Source organism: Panthera uncia, unplaced genomic scaffold, assembly GCF_023721935.1.
Source record: "Panthera uncia isolate 11264 unplaced genomic scaffold, Puncia_PCG_1.0 HiC_scaffold_202, whole genome shotgun sequence".
Classification (NCBI taxonomy): Eukaryota; Metazoa; Chordata; class Mammalia; order Carnivora; family Felidae; genus Panthera; species Panthera uncia.
The window spans coordinates 63220-79744 of record NW_026058712.1 but is presented as its reverse complement, the minus strand read 5'-3'; the positions used below and the strand labels follow the sequence as shown (position 1 = coordinate 79744).

The 16525-nt window shown below is 37.9% G+C and overlaps 1 long non-coding RNA gene across 1 annotated transcript; it reads right to left on the bottom strand.

Moving 5' to 3' along the window:
- Window positions 1–3269: 3269 nt before the first annotated feature.
- On the bottom strand, window positions 3270–16032 carry LOC125917569 (uncharacterized). Its single transcript, XR_007456231.1, has 2 exons — window positions 5931–16032; window positions 3270–5830 (listed from the first exon to the last, which is right to left on the bottom strand). It is a non-coding gene; the product is annotated as an uncharacterized LOC125917569 (long non-coding RNA).
- Between the last annotated feature and the right edge of the window lie 493 nt (window positions 16033–16525).

The window sequence follows — 16525 nt, the reverse complement described above, 5'->3', positions numbered from 1 at the left end:
TAGTGGTTTTGATTTGAATTTCCAGCTGATTAGGGATGTTGAGCACCTTTTCAAGTACCTTTGGGCCATTTATGTTTGTATGTTTTCGTTTGAGAGATGCCTATTCTGGTCCTTTGCCCATTTTTAAAAATAATTTTGTTTTGTTTTTTGTTTCCCATGGAGTTGTAGGAGTTCCTTATTGAACCCTTACTAAACCTTTATCAGATAAATGATTTGCAAATATTTTTTCCCATTCTATAGGCTGCGTTTTCACTCTGTTGATTGTTTCCTTTGCTCTGTAGCATTTTAGTTAGATGCAATCCCACTTGGCTACAAAACACCAAAAACACTGGCAACAAAAGCAAAAATACGTAAGTGGGAAGGTCTCTTCAATAAATGGTGTTGGAAAAACAATATCCATATGTAGAAGAATGGAATTGGACATCTCACACCACATACAAAAATCAACTCAAAATGGATTAAAGACTTAAATGTAAGGCCTGAAACTATAAAACTACTGGAAGATAACATAGGTAAAATGCAAGAAGCACCTTCCTTTCCTGGGAACATAGTGCTTACTTGGCACCCTTGTTGAAGACTAGTTGACCATAAATATGTGGATTTATTTCTGAGCTCTCTATTCTCTTCCAGTGGTCTATGTCTGTTTTTATGCCAATACCAAACTGTTTTGATTACCATTGCTTTGTAATATATATTGAAATCAGGGGGTATGATAGTCCAGCTTTGTAATTCTTGCTTTTTCGGTATCCAGTGAGATGATGTGGGTTTTGTCTTTCATTCTGTTTATGTTTTGTATCATATTTTCTTATTTGTTAAGTTGAGCCATCCTCATATCCCAAAGATAAATCTCACTTGATCATGGTGAATGATCTTTTGATGTGCTATTGAATTCAGTTTGCTATTTTGTTGGGTATTTTTGCATCTATATTCATTAGAGATATTGACCTAAAGTTTTCTTTTCTTGCAGTGTTTTTGTCTGACTTTGGTATCACTGTGATGCTGCCTTAATAAAATGAGTTTGGAAGTGTTCCCTCTTCTTTTTATAAGAGTTTAAGAAGAATTGGTATTTGTTGAATGTTTGTTAGAATTCCCCTTGAAGCCATCTTGGTTTTCTTTTATTGTAGGTTTTTGATTACTGTTTCAGTCTCCATGTTTGTTATTGGTCTATTCAGGCTGTTTTTTTCTTGATCCAGGCTTGTTAGGTTGTATGTTTCTAAGAATTTATCCATTTCTTCTAGGATATCCAACTTATGGACATATAATTGTATGTAATAGTCTCTTTTTACTGTGAAATCCACTGTGATTTCATTTCTGGTTTTACTTGAGTTTCCTCTTTTTCTTAGTCTAACTGAGGGTTAATCTTTTTCCATCCCTTCACTTTCAGCTTATGAGTGTCCTAATGTTGTTTCTTGTAAACAACATATAGTTGGATCTAGGTTTTTGTTTGTTTTTAATCCATTCAGCCACTGTTTTTTGGTTGGGAAATTTAATCCATTCACATTTAAAGTAATTACTGATAGAGGACTTACTTTTGCCATTTTAACTGTTTTGTCTTGTAGTTCTTTTATCCTTCTTTTTCTCCCTTGCTGTCCTTCCCCCCCCCCCCCCCCCTTCTTTTTCTGGATTGATAGACTTTCTTTTCCTTTTGTGTAACTCCTAGGGGTATCTTTATTGTTACCATGGGGCTTACATAAAACATATTTATAATAGTCTATTTTAAGCTGTTCCCTTCATTTGCATATAAAAACTCTACACTTCTACCTCTCCTCCCCTCCCCCCCCAACTACATGGTCTTAGTGTCATAATTTATTTATATTATATGGAACGATTTTGGATTTTGCCAAATGCTCTTTCTGCATCAACTGAGATGTTTTTCCCCTTTAGTTTATTAATATGGTGTAATACATAGTTTTCATATTTTGAATCAACTTTCCATTCCTGGGATAAATTCCAATTGGGCAAGTAGTTTGTTGCATATTTTTAACATCATAACAGATTTGGTCTATAGCTTTCCTTTATGATGTCTTTGGCCTTGGTTTCAGGGTAACACTGGACTCATAGAATGAATTACGACATTTTCTCTCCTGTTTTTTGGAAGTTTTGAGGATTGGTGCTAGTTCTTCTTTAAATGTTTGGAAGAATTCTCAGGTACATGGGTGGCTCAGTCAATTAAGTGTCTGACTCTTGATTTAGGCTCAGGTCATGACCTCAGGGTTGTGGGATTGAACCCTGCGTTGGGCTCTGCTCTGTGCTGACAGTGCAGAACCTGCTTGAGAGTCTCTCTCTCCCTCTCTCCACCCCTCCCCTGCTAGCACTCTCTCAAAATAAATAAAATTAAAAACATTTTTTTTCATTTATAAATGTTTGGAAGAATTCACCAGTGAATTCTAGTCCTGGGCTTTTCTGTATTAGGTGGTTTTTGATTACTAATTCAATCTCTTTTCTTGTATTCAGGTTTATTCAAGTGTTCTATTTCTTCTTAAATCAGTTTTGGCTGTTAAGTACTTCTAGGAATTAATCTATTTCATCCAATTATCTAATTTGTTGACATGTAATTGTCCATAGTATCTCCTGATCATCATTTTTACTTATGTAAGGTCAGTAGTAATGTCCTCTCATTTCTGATTTCAGTAGTTTCAGCCTTTTTTTCTTAATCTATTTAGAGTTTTGTCCTTTGTTGATTTTTTGAAAGATCTAACTTTTAGTTATGTTCATTTTCTCTATTGTATTTGTCATCTATTTTATTATCTTCATTATTATGCCTGTTTTGGGTTTGGTTTTCCTTTTTCTAGTTTAGGATAGGTATTGATTTGAGATCTTTCTTCTTTTTAAATGTAGGCATGTACAGCTATCCATTTGCCTCTTTTTAAAAGGCAAAAACTTGGGGTGTGTGGGTGGTTCGGTTGAGCGACTGACTTCGCCTCAGGTCACGATCTCACAGTTTGTGAGTTTGAGCCCTGTGCTGGGCTCTGAGCTGACCGTTCAGAGCCTGGAGACTGCTTCTGATTCTGTGTCTCCCTCCCTCTCTGCCCCTCTCCCACTCATGCTCTGTCTCTGTCTCAGAAATAAAATATTAAAAAAAATAAAAAATAAAAGGCAAAAACTTTATGCCCAATGTGGGGCCTGAACCCATGACCCCAAGATCAAGAGTCACATGTTCTACCGACTGAGCCAGCCAGGTGTGCCTACACACTTACCTTTTACTACTTACCACTTTGGTTGCATCCCATACTTTTTATATTGTGTTCATTTCTGTAGATCTCAAAGTATTTTATAATTTCCTTTACAGTTTTGTGTAAATTGGTTTAGAAATGTGTTTATTTCCACATATTTGTGAATTTCCCAACTTTCCTTCTATTACTGATTTCTATTGAATCTTTCTGATTCATTCTTCTAGCTTAAATCTGTTGAGCCATTCAAGTGGATTTTTATTATGCTCTCCAACTTTAAAATTTCCATTTACTTATAATTTCTATGTATTAATAGTCTCTATTTGTGAGACATCATTCTGATACTTTAGTTCTTTAAATGGGACTTCCTTTGAACATTTTTAATATTGCTGACTTGAGGGGTGTCTGGGTGGCTCAGTTGATTAAGTGTCCTACTCTTGATACTGGCTCAGGTCATCATTTCACAGTTCATGAGATGGAGTCCCGCGTTGGGCTCTGCACTGACAGCATGGAGCCTTCTTGGGATTCTCTCTGTCCATACCCCACTTGGGCACTCTCAAAAATTTTAAATAAACATTAAAAAAAATGGGGTGCCCGGGTGGCCCAGTCAGTTGAGCATCTTAGCAGTCAGCTCAAGTCATGATTTCATGGCTCGTGGGTTCGAGCCCTACACCAGGCTCTGTGCTGACAGCTCGGAGCCTGGGGCCTGCTTCAGATTCTGTGTCTCTCTCCCTCTCTGCCCCTCCCCTGCTTGTGCTCTCCCTCTCAAAAATGAATAAACATTTAAAAAAAAATAGCTGATTTGAGACTTTTGTCTACAAAGTCCAATACCTGGGCTTTTCCTGGACACTTCCTATTGGCTATTTTTTTTTTTTTTTTGAGGAGTCATACTTTGTTTCATAGCATGCACTGTTTTTAGAGAAATGGATATATTATTATGTGGCAAATCTGGGTTTCTTTCTCTCATCTTAGGGTCTGTTATTTAGTGGCTTTTCCGAACTAATCCTGTAAAGCTGTATCCCTTCCTATGTGAAACCACTGCAATTTCTTAGTTGGCTTAGTGATCAGTTAATTGCACAGAGATTTCCTTAAATGCCTGGAACCCACAAAATACTGGCTTTTGCCAAGGGGCTTGATGTGTGGGTTGAGGCATACCTTCAGTACTCAATCAGGCAGTTTACAACTGTGCCTTAGGTTTCACTTTCTGCTTTTATAGAGCCTCAAGGTCAGCCAGAGGGGATAGCTTAGGGCCTTCTCGGGCCTTCCTAAGCATGCACACAGCCCTGTGCATGTGTGTGGCCTTCTAAATGTCCATGTCAAGAACTTTTCAAAGCCTTTATGGACACTGTATTTCTCAGTCTTTTCTTCCAAGCTTTTTCATCAATATACTGTTTGCCCTGTTATCACCCCTTGCAGCAGCAACTAAAATATTTCCCTGTAAATATTTCAACAAACCCCACCTGTGCAGCAGCTGTAGCACTGGAGGAATTCTGAGGTACGAACAGGTAAAGCTTCTATTTGTTTTCCCACAGAGCCACCAGACAGTTAAAGTAATGACAATTCTTTGTGAATGGAGTCCACTCTGCTCCCTGAGGTACCTAGAATGTGGGTCGTTATTTTCAAGGCTACTTGCTAAGCTGCAGAGTAAGGAGAAAAGGTGATGGTTTCCACCCAGCTCTTTCTTGAGACAATTAAACTTGGCGTGAGTGATAAATGGTGAGAGCCACCATTTTGGAAAAATGCCCAGAACATATGGAGAGGCTACATGATGATGTTCAAGGCAACAGCCCAGCTAAAGCTGACAGCTAGTATTAACCACCAGACACATGAATGAATGAGCCTTCTGTAGATTCAACACTGAGCAGCCCTAGTTAACACTAACTGGGAGAAGGAAGAGTGCTTCCCTACCGAGCCCTGCTCAAACTTCAGTTTCAAGGCTAAAAACATTGTTCCTGTTTTATCATTTAATTGTATATATTTAAGATGTACAACTTGGTGTTTTGATATATGTAATGATAGGATACTAGAGTCAAGCAAATTAACATATCCATCTCCTCCTACAGTTACCTGTGTGTGTGTGTTGTGTGTGGTCAGAGCATGTGAAATCTATTTTCTTAGATTTCGTTTTCAATACAGTATTACTAGCTACAGTCATAATGTTGTACATTAGCTTTCCTCATTCATCCTGTAGACTGCAATTTTATATCCTTTAACCAACATCTCCCTATTTTCCCCACGTGGTAACCAGGGGGGCTACTATTCTAGGCTCCACATGTAACTAAGATCATGCAGTATTTTTCTGTGTCTGGCTTATTTCACTTGGTATAACGTCCTCTTCGGGTTCATCTGTGTCGTTGCAAATGGCAGAGTCTCCTTTATAAGGCTGGATGATATATATGTGTGTATATATATATGATATTCCTATATATATATATATGTATATATATATATAAAAAGATCTGTTAGCAAACACAGAAAGCTGGTCTCAAATGACCCAGAAATGATGGATGAGAAGTGGCAGAAATAATACACTGGTGGTTCTGTTCAGAGTCCACATCCCACTTGTGCCCAGGGGTGGGCCAGGGTAAGGATGGCACAGCCAGGCCCCAATGCTTGCTTGCAGACATCCATGGACTGCTTGCTATAGGGTGGTGGAGGACCTGTGGACAGCAACATAGGTCAAAGTTACATCGTGGGTGGGAGACTCCACAGCTGAGAACGTTTTACACAGTCAGTGCAGAAACACTGGCTAGTACTCACCAGCACGTGACTGTTCTTGATCTTTCCTATAGTTAGCGTCCTTCAGATCCTTAAAAATGAAAAACACTGCCTGGTGTTACATTCCTTTGGAGCTAATAGAAAATGCCTTCTTAACTAGCTTATTTTCTTTCCAAAAAAACCCTTGCAAACATCATCCCCAAGCATATAGAGTATTTTGGATTAAAAACCCATAGGTATTTGACGTTAAGGAGTTGACTATAGTGTTTTTAAAAAACTAACTTTTTTTTTTTGGATTATTGTTTCTCTTGTTCTCTGTAACAAGCCATGGGATAATTCAGTGTGCTTTTTAAAATATATTTTACAAATATACCTTGTTTCCAATAGTTTATAGGTCAAACCACACCCATGACCATTTTTGTAGGTCAAAGATGGTTGACTATCAGCAGTTTCACATGGTTCCACTTAATTACATCGTGAATAAGAAGTGATGGTCTCTCCTTAGATATATGGCTTGGTATTTGGTGGAAACACCCAATTTACTTCTGTATTTCTACTTACCTTCTGATGCTTCCCCCTGGTCCACTCCAACTTAATAATTATTAAGATCTCATTTGTCTCTTCCTCACCCCCATGTAACTTATTTCAATTTCTCCCAAACTACAATTTATAAATGACAGATTCAGAAATATCATTCTACCACTATTTTTTTTCCTTCTGAATATGAGAGAATAAAAATGTGATGTTAAGGCAAATGATCAGGAGGCCCTCTGTGTGTTTTTTCATTTCCTGCTTCAGCACAGATTGTGGTGTTGTGCTAGTTTGTCTTAGTGTACTGACGAACGTTTGCTTCCCTCCTCATACTTCTTCCTGTCCTCTTCTAGAACTGTCACTTAGTCAGTGACATGTTATGTCAGCCCTGTCAGAACCAGCCAATGAATCTGATTCATTAGCCAATAGCAATGCAGAATAACTGTGCTAACTCTCAGCAATTAAGATGATTGGGGTCACACTGTCATTAACTGTTACTGTCAGGGAAAAATTCACTGAAGAAGTATATCTTGGGAATGACCTTAGATGTGTGGCAGGCACATACAGTTCACTGACTTATTCATGTGTTTGTCAACTGTGATTGAATTATTGTTTATATTAAACAATTATCGAAAAAAAAAAAAAAAAAGAAATACAACCAAACCAACCAACCTAGCAACAACAAAAATTTTATTAGGGCCATGGTGATGACCTATTTGAGCTTAAATTCTCTCCCAGTGATGACAGAAAATAAGAATTTCATATAGTTTAAATACGTGCAAGCATTTCTAACCCCTGCCCAATTTAAGTCAAATACTAATGGACTGGTCTTAATTCATCTTGACAGACTCCATAATGGCTCACCACAGAAAGCACCTATCACCTACTTATTGAATAAATACATATTAATTATTGGCAGAGGCTCTAAGACTGGACAGTGACATTTCATGTTACCAATAATGTTACTCAGTATTATGTAATGGGAAGGACATACATGTGAAAGTTCACTGAAAATAGCAATATAGGTGTTATCCTAAATGTTATCAACAGTTTAGAATGAATATTAACCATGGCATGATTGGAATGACTGTGTCCTAAGAATCCATTTGCTTTCTCTCTGAAAGTTCAGAAGGGTTTTTGCCAAGTGGTTTTGTCTTTTAAATACAAAGAGCAGGAATTCATAAGTAAATGAATTACTCGGTCAGGAACACGAGGCATCTGGGAATTCTGGCACAGGGGAGGGCAATGCCATTACAATTTTACAATTCTTATTTTCACAGAGAGACAAAAGGGATGAGACACATGTATCTTGGGTTTACAAAACTATGTGTAGGTCAGAGAATGAAGAAAGGAGGAGGGGGCACCTGGGTAGCACAGTTGGTTGAAGCCTCCAATTCTTGAATTTGGCTTGGGTCATGATCTCACCATTCCTGAGTTCAAGCCCTCCACTGGGCTCTGCGCTGACACCATGGACCCTGCTTGAGATTCTCTCTCACTCTCCTCTCCCCACCCCTCCCCTATGCTCTCTCACTCTCTCAAAATAAACATTAAAAAAAAAAAAATTGAGACACTTAAAAAAAGAAAAAAGGAGGAGATGACCATAAACTGATAGGTTAATGTAATAGTTCTACTGTTTCCAAAAATAAGCAAATAAATTCTTGAACTGCTATGCAATGTGTTTCCAGCCAGGCTCATGTTGAATGATAATTACTGTTTCTCAGTGTGTTATCAGTCTTTTTAACACCAAAAATACTAAAATCCAAAATAAAACATGCCTCCCAAACTATTTTTCTATTCTGAAGGTTGTGCTTACTGCTCCTAAGAATTGGTTCTGTTGACCTATAAACATTTCATTTGCTGTTTATAGCAATTAGAACTGCTAAAAAGAGCAGTATCATAGGGGAGTCTTATGTTAAATAATAAAGTCTTTAGTAGGATTTAAAAATCACAGCTCTCGGGGCACCTGGGCAGCTCAGTCGGTTAAGCATCTGACTTCGGCTCAGGTCGTGATCTCACGGTCCGTGGGTTCGAGCCCTGCATCGGGCTCTGTGCTAACAGCTCAGAGCCTGGAGCCTGTTTCAGATTCTGTGTCTCCCTCTCTCTCTGCCCCTCCCCTGCTCATGCTGTGTCTCCCTTTCTCACAAAAGTAAATAAAAATTAAAAAAAAAAAAAATCACAGCTCTCAGATGGAGAAGCCACGTGTTTGTAAGGTATGCTTTCAGACCATTTGCCAGAAGGTGGAAGCGAGAAGTTGTACTTCATGATGACAATGCTGATTGCCACTGAATGACACAGAGTGAGATTTTTGAACTTTGGTGTTTTACGTATACCTGATGTAGGACCACTCATGTGCAGGAATAACGAGAGGCAACCTCTTCCCAACTCTGTTTTCACTGATGTCATTTTAGTAGCTTGCAGTTGGCCGTGGTGGGGGCATTTGTATCACAGAAATTGGCCAATGCTACAAATCAGATACCTGCTTACCACCTCTGCTTCCAATCCTCCACCCCCCAAAACCACACACTCCTTGCCCGGAAAACCAGGAATTAAACATTAGCACACCACTGCATCGGACTAAATCTTCTTGAACGCATTATTCTTACACTGAATCTATGGTTTCACAGGTACAAGAGAACGTGGCTTTTAACAGGTTGTTTGGATGAAGTCTAAAAATTCTAATCTAAAATACCACTAATATCTTTCTGTATCTATACCAGGATACATAGATAGTTCAATCTCAGTCAGGCATCCTAGTTCTCAGAATTCCAGTTCCCTGGGATCTAATCTCTCAGTGTAACATACCTGGCATTCATCTAATGCCCTAGGGTTCTCAGAGACTCTAAGACAGCTTGAATCTTCTGGAAGTCAAAGGCTGTACAATGAAAAATACTGATGGTGTGATAAAAAATATTCCACTGATGCCAAATGTTTGTTTGAAAATTTTCTCCAGGAAAAGGCTGTTCCAGAAACTGTATACATAGATCATAGATGCCAATGAGAATCAGACTCAATTCAAAATTATGTCAACTGACAAAGCTAAAAATGAAGACTTCTTTGCTTTCCAAAAGCAGTCAGAACATTTCCAGAGAGTTTAATTAGCTAAATGCTGTCATTATGTTGATCTATACATGTCTCTCTCTCTCTCTCTCGTTTTTGTGGTTATGTGTTTTCATGCTTCTCTCTTGCATTACTTGGTGTTTGGGCTGATTACTCTCCAGCTCAAAGACGTTCTAATTGTTGTGTAATTATTCACATCTCTTACTGTAGGGCTACCTATGTATGTCACAGACAGACTGTAAGTGTTTTGAGTGACAGTAATGACTTTTTAAAAGACTTCCATAGAATGAAATTCACTCAGTAATGCACTTCAATTTACAATATTCTTCCTCATTCTTTGCCTAAATCCTTCACACCAAAGCTTATGCCCATTTCTTATTGTTTGGAACTCAGGGGAGAAAGAGAACAGCTGGTCATCATCTTCCATATAATGGCCCTTAATATTCAGGTGGGCCATACACTCGAGGCAGAAGCTTAGGGCCTGGTACTAAACTGGATGAATAGGTTCAGTTCTTAAAATATGTTAAAACTGCCATTGCCTAGCTTATTGCTCTCATTTTTAAATTAGTTTATAACTTAAGATTTCTTCCCCCATACTAATTTCAGCAATTTGCCAGGTTCGCAAGTCCACGTGACTGGACATCTGACAACGTCAGCATTATGATGCTCTCTTTCAGTCTTCATTCATTTCACTACCCTTCATGATAGGGACTCCACTATCATTTGACTCCATAATAATTTGGGTCAATTCGTGAAACATGAGAAAATCCCCTCAGTGCTGTAGCCCTGAAGAAGTCCAGCTTAACTAGGCTTTCCCCAGAATTTCATGGTATTTACTTTATTAGTCACACGCTCCATTTCCACTTTACTTTCTAATTAACAGTTCACATGATATTGGCATTAGCATTAACATTTCCTTCTCATATCACTTTGAACTTTCAAAAAGTTTTTACTTAAGTTCCAGTTAGTTAATAGACAGTGTAATATTAGTTTCAGGTGTACAATATAATGATTCAACACTTCCATACGACTTTTTGCTTCTCATTTAAAAGACTATTTTCCTTCCTATTTGAGTTTGCTGTGTTTAGGGAATGATGTTTCTACTTCTTTTTGCTTCTATTAATCACAGCTCAGTTCTTGCATAAGGTTTCCTCATATTATTGCAACAAAGCATTATAGTGTTATATAACTTGGAAGAAAAATGGTCATTTTAGTTTTATTCCTATTTCCACATACTGCCCCTTCTTTAGCATTTATCTTTACCAGAAAGGGCACCAGAGACTAACAAAAAGTCTTCAGTATTAACTTGGGATCTGTAGGTTTGGGGTGCCATTTACATAATAGAGAATCCTTTCCTCCCAATAGCCAATAAAATATTTAACACTCTGAGGAATGCCAAAGATATACTTAAAAAGAAAAAAAAATACTGTCCATTTAGGCAAATCATACTGTTCCTTCTAAAGGAAAATAATTCTCAAGTAATATAAAATACAAGCAGTGCAGTAGACTCTATCTTAGAGACAGGAAATACTGGATGTGATTGCCTTTATTCTGGAATAGGTCTGAAATCACAGTTTAAGGTATAAACTAAAAAAAAATCAGAACCTCAGAGAAATTTCTCTTAAGTAGAGCTCCTCTGGCACAATTCCCTGAAGGCTGTTCACAGAGAACACAAACTCTAACTTTTGGAACTCTGCTCAAATTCTTGTGTTTGTAAGGTCAGATCATCTAGTCACAAACAGTTCACTTTTTTACTTCTAAATTCATAACGAATTTTTAAATTTAAAGCACATCTAATTTGCTTCTCAATTTAAGCTGAAATTTACAGTATTTCTTGAAACTGTGGCTGTGACAAAGAAAACATGATCAGTAGATGGTTACAGGCCTCCCCAGAAGACTGTTGTTTTAATAATTTCCTCAACATAGTTTATAGAATATAAAATTAGGGTCATATCCAGCCTTTGTTATGAGAAGAGGATGTGCTCATGTTTAAGCAAATTTGGTGCATCCCACTGGGTTATGTGTCATTCAGTGAGATGTGCTCCCTGAGTCAAGGGCCAGATGGCGGATGCAGAAGTCTTTTGCTAGAATACATCTCTATAGAGGATAATGTCGCATTGGACTTGGTGACCAGGCTAACACTGAATGCAACTCAGTCACGGTATTTAAATCACATTAAGACTCTCTTTTATTTATGGCTCTCCTTGCGATTTTGTCTGGCTTTGTGTCTAATTGTTAGCCTTCATGTGGCAGTATGATGTGCTAACAGTTTTGCCTTTTCTTTGCCAGAATGAACTGTTCAATCCTTTCTGAGGTACAGTGGGTCTGGGAAAAAATTTTGTTCCATAAACCAATTATAACTAGGCATAAACTTAATTATAAAAGGACACCTCGCTCTATATACTGTTTTTCATATTCTCGATACTGCTCAGGCATTAGTGTAGATACTTGCTGTCATAATTACAGAATTTTAGAGGTAGAAGGGCAAGAGATCATATAGTCTACTTCTATTGATAGAGAAACTAAAACTAATATGAATTCAGAGTCTTATGTTTGGCTAAAGTAGGGAACAACCCAGACCTAAAAATCAAGTTACGATACTTGGTTTAGTATTCTTTCCACTATTCTCAACTTCCTTCCCCTAACAGCCACTAAACTTCAAAATGCCTTTCTCATTGTCATCCTCCTTCTCCTCCTTTCACCATCATCAATTGAACACAGTGGGAAATACTACCCTTTTTTTTTTTTTTTTTTTTAAAGCCATGGAAACAGATCTTCTATCTCATAGTTTTCTTCTTTCTTATGGTCGGGGAAAAAGTTGTATTTATTCAGTAAAAGAAAAAGCCAACTATCAGTTGGGTGTCTCTGACAGTGTAGTATCAGAGAAAGCAGTTGTGTGAAAACTGGTGGCAAAGGCACAGAAACAGAATGACTCTTGAATCAGAAGTCCTCTTCCTTCCTGAAGGAGTTTCAACATGCTTTTTTCCCAGAATACCTCCGTAAGTCCATATAAGGAAGCAAAGATTTTTTGGTTTTGTTTTCGTTTTTTTTCCTGGTTGGCTCTTTAAGCATACCCACTGGGTTTGGACTGAAACTGCTCTAAGCTGAAATCTCCTAATACTTCCTAGTGCTAGTTCTACTCTCTGATCTCCACTTTCAGAAATCAGACTCTCTAGCCTGTTCTGTCTTGTCAGACCTATCATCTTTTTCTCTACAGCTGCTGCTCAGTACCTAATCCCTCTGGAGTATTACATGGTATAAATACGATTTTGTCCTCATGCACACTATTGGCATTAACCTGAAGGACTTGCTATAAGGATTAGTATTCACGTTGAACATGCTTTTGTAAAAGGCCCTTTCCAGCAATAGAAAAGTGGCAACATCCAACACAGGTACAATTGGGGAGATAGCAATTCAGTTAAACATTTAGTATCACAGTAAAACCTTGGGTTTTTAGACTGTAACATTATACTCTTGGTCTTCATAATCCTAGTAATATTGCTCTTCTTTAAACCATTTATATGAAAATAGTTTATTTACTAAAAGTAATTAGACCAAAGCCCTGAGGCAGACAGATGTCTAGAAAAAGAGATCATGTCACCCAAAAGCTATATATAGGACTTAAAACTCTTAAGTCAAATCTCTGCCAACTTATATGCATTTTTAGAACTGAAGAGATAAACGGTTCAGATATTATTATTAAAGGGCCAATAGAGTTTGTTCATTAAGCTTCAGCTGGTTTGGCAAGACTATTCAGCTTTATGCTTTCTGGGAAATAAAACTTCCACAGTAAAAAGTAATCACTTGGGAAATGTTTAGAACTTCATTTTGCCACGGTCGTTTGTAGGTCGATTCTTTTTTTATTCTCTTCTAGTGATTTCACATCAACATCAGTTCCCTTCAACAGATTAGACCTTTCACTGTGAATAAAATTTTAACATTTTTGCAAATTGAATATAATTAAAACATGGTTACAGAGAGGCAGAATTATATACACTATACATACTATATATAATGGGTATGGGGACGGTTGGGATGGGCAACAACATGGCTGGGAAAAGCTTGCCTGTTCTTTAGAGTGGGAATTTTAAACTATTTCTAACATGAGGATAACTTTCAAAAAGGAACCAAAAAACCAACCAAACGAAAATCAAATAAGAAACAAATCCTCTTTTGGATGGTGGCTGACTCCACAACCTTCCTTCCAGAAAAGGAAAAGCCAATCATAGAAACCCTTTCTCCTTGCCAGCAATTGTTTAGGAAGGGGCATGTGACCTCTGCCAATGAGAAAGGCATTCTAGAGTGATTCTGATGTTTCCCTCTTCTTAAAACTGATTTTGATGATTTACTTTCTAAAATTTTCTAAGTCAGTAGTTATTTAAAAAAATATACTAAATGTTTAACTGAATTGCTCTCTCCCCAAAGACGATTTAAGAAAGAATTGACAAATTAATAATGTATCATAGGAAGTTCTTTGAGTAAGAAGTTCTCTGGGAATATTAGATTAGGGTCTAGAGAAAACAACTCCAATTGACGAATTTAAAATCATGTCATTAGGTTTTTTTCCCCTCCTCTTTGACAAATAGTGCAAAGTCCCTAATTTTTTTTTTTTTTTGGATTAAAATCTGCCACCACATATTCCAAAGCAGCAACTGAAAAGGGGGCAATTCAGACAAAGAAATCTTGTTTATTACTAATCTGATGCAGCTCAGGTATTCTTTTTTTTTTCCCCCCCTGAACTAGAGATCAGGATCAGAAAAGTCTCTCCTTTAACTCCTTTTCCCCATCTGGTTCCTGTTTGGCATACTATGAGCATGAGCTTCTACCAGAGAGGCAGCCTTAAGCCTCTTACCGATGAATTTACAGGAGAGGCAAGAGAGAAATGCAAAGCACAAGGAAACCAAAAAAGGCTAAAGTCAAAATGTTGCAAGAGAGAGTCCTTTGCCTAAAAGTAATCACTTTGAACCTTCTGGTTACATGAAAACTCCACATTATTATATCGTGGCTTTGCAGCCAGAACTTACTACAATACTGCTCAGGAGGAATGAGGATTGGGGTAGGATACACTCATTCTTGGAAACTGGAGTGTGCTGCTAATGTGTCTGAGAACTGAGATTTAGAACATAATTTGCTTTGCTTTGGTCTAGTTGAGAGCACAGGCTCTGATGACAGACTGCCTGGATTTTAATTCCAGGATCACTATTTGTCAGCAAGTAGTTGGGAAACTAAGTTCTTCATGCCTTTTTCTCATTGTAAAAAGTGGTATTTTTTTTTTTTTTTTTTTACCTCATTGGACTGCTATGAGAATAAAACAAGATTAATATATGTAAAATATCTGGAACAATGCCTGGCACACAGCAAGTGCGTAATAAATGTTATTTATTGTTATCATTGTTATAATATATGGCTCTGACAGGAATTTTGCTTTAAAAAGGAAAAAAGGAAATGGGTGGTAGCTGGAGCCAGCTCTCCAGCCACCACCATTTCTTTCAAAAAAAAAAAAAAATTTTTTTTTTAATGTTTATTTATTTTTGTGAGAGAGACAGAGCGCAAGCACGGGAGGGGCAGAGAGAGAGGGAGACACAGAATCCGAAGCAGGCTCCAGGTTCTGAGTTGTCAGCACAGAGCCTGACGCAGAGCTCGAACCCACGAACTGTGAGATCATGACCTGAGCTGAAGCTGGACGCTCAACTGACTGAGCCACCTAGGCGCCCCAGCCTCCACCATTTCTAATGGAGGCCAAAAGTTTTTATTTTAAACAATTTGTTTAATATGGGAGAAAAAAACGTTTAAGTGTGGAGAGCTGGTTTAGCTGGGGTTGAGACTTTTGTCAAGAGAGTACACAAAATGAGAGAGAGAGAGACAAAGGATGAGTGACTACAACAGGGTGATCCTGATGAAGGGCTGATGAATATAATTTTGATAAGGGAGTAAGGAAGAACAGGGAGTGGTGGGAGGCGGAGTCAATAAAAAATGATAAAAGATCAATGGATTGTAGGCCCTGGTGGGGTTGAAGAATCACTGAAATCAGGGAGAGTAAAATTGGAATGACCATAAATGGTAATTCAGAGAATATGAATACTAAAACCGAGAAAAAAAAGATAGGCCTATAATTATGGATACAGACAAGGTTTAGGACATGATCATCAGAGAGCCTGAAATACAGTGAAGGATAAATCTGCTAGAAAAATCTTATGATCTGGTATGCCTTCCAATGGCATAGAGGCCCTATATGACCCAGCTCTGTTTTCAGACTTTATCTCCTCCTTTGTCCCTGGCTTTTCTCCAGCCATAATGGCCTTTTTGCGGTTCTTCAGCACACCAAGCATGCTCTGCTTCAGTCTTTGCACTTGTTCCCTCAGCCCATTACACTTTCCCTAAGATAATTATATAACTAGCTCCCTCACCTTCTTGGGCAATTTTTTCTAATGTCATTTTCTCATGGACACTGAAATCTTCAAGATTTAGAACATGGGTAGTGTTGCAAAGACAGACGAGGAGCTAAAAACCTTCAAGGCTGTGGCATCCTGGGGAACTGTCAGTTAACTGCAACAAGGATGTGGAGTGAAATGTTGGACAGTCTGAGCTTCAAAGCAGAGGATTTTAGAGAGGAGAGAGGGAGGAATCCAGAAGTAGCAATGAAGAACAAATGAGATCAGACCTTTCTTTTCTCTGAGAAGTTAAATAAAAATGTATGTAGTTTATTAAAGATACTGGCAGATCTTACATAAAGTGAGCCCTAACTGCATCTATTTACTGCTAACTGCACAAGCTGCATTTGGCATGTGTTTTTAGGCAATTCAGAGGATCATCAAGAAAATGGGTCATGAGAATAAAATAACATTTACTGCTGTGCCGGTATTACTATTTAGAACCCTTTGATTTTAGCTGCAATTATGTGAGGAATTGACTTCCTTTTAAAAACTGTGTGGGCCCAAAACCACATAGCGGACTGCATACCCTTGTGGAGTTCCTGATCATCAGTTCAAACAGCCACGTTAGCGTTAGTCTTAAGGACATTTGCCTCCTGAAATACAGCAGAAAATACA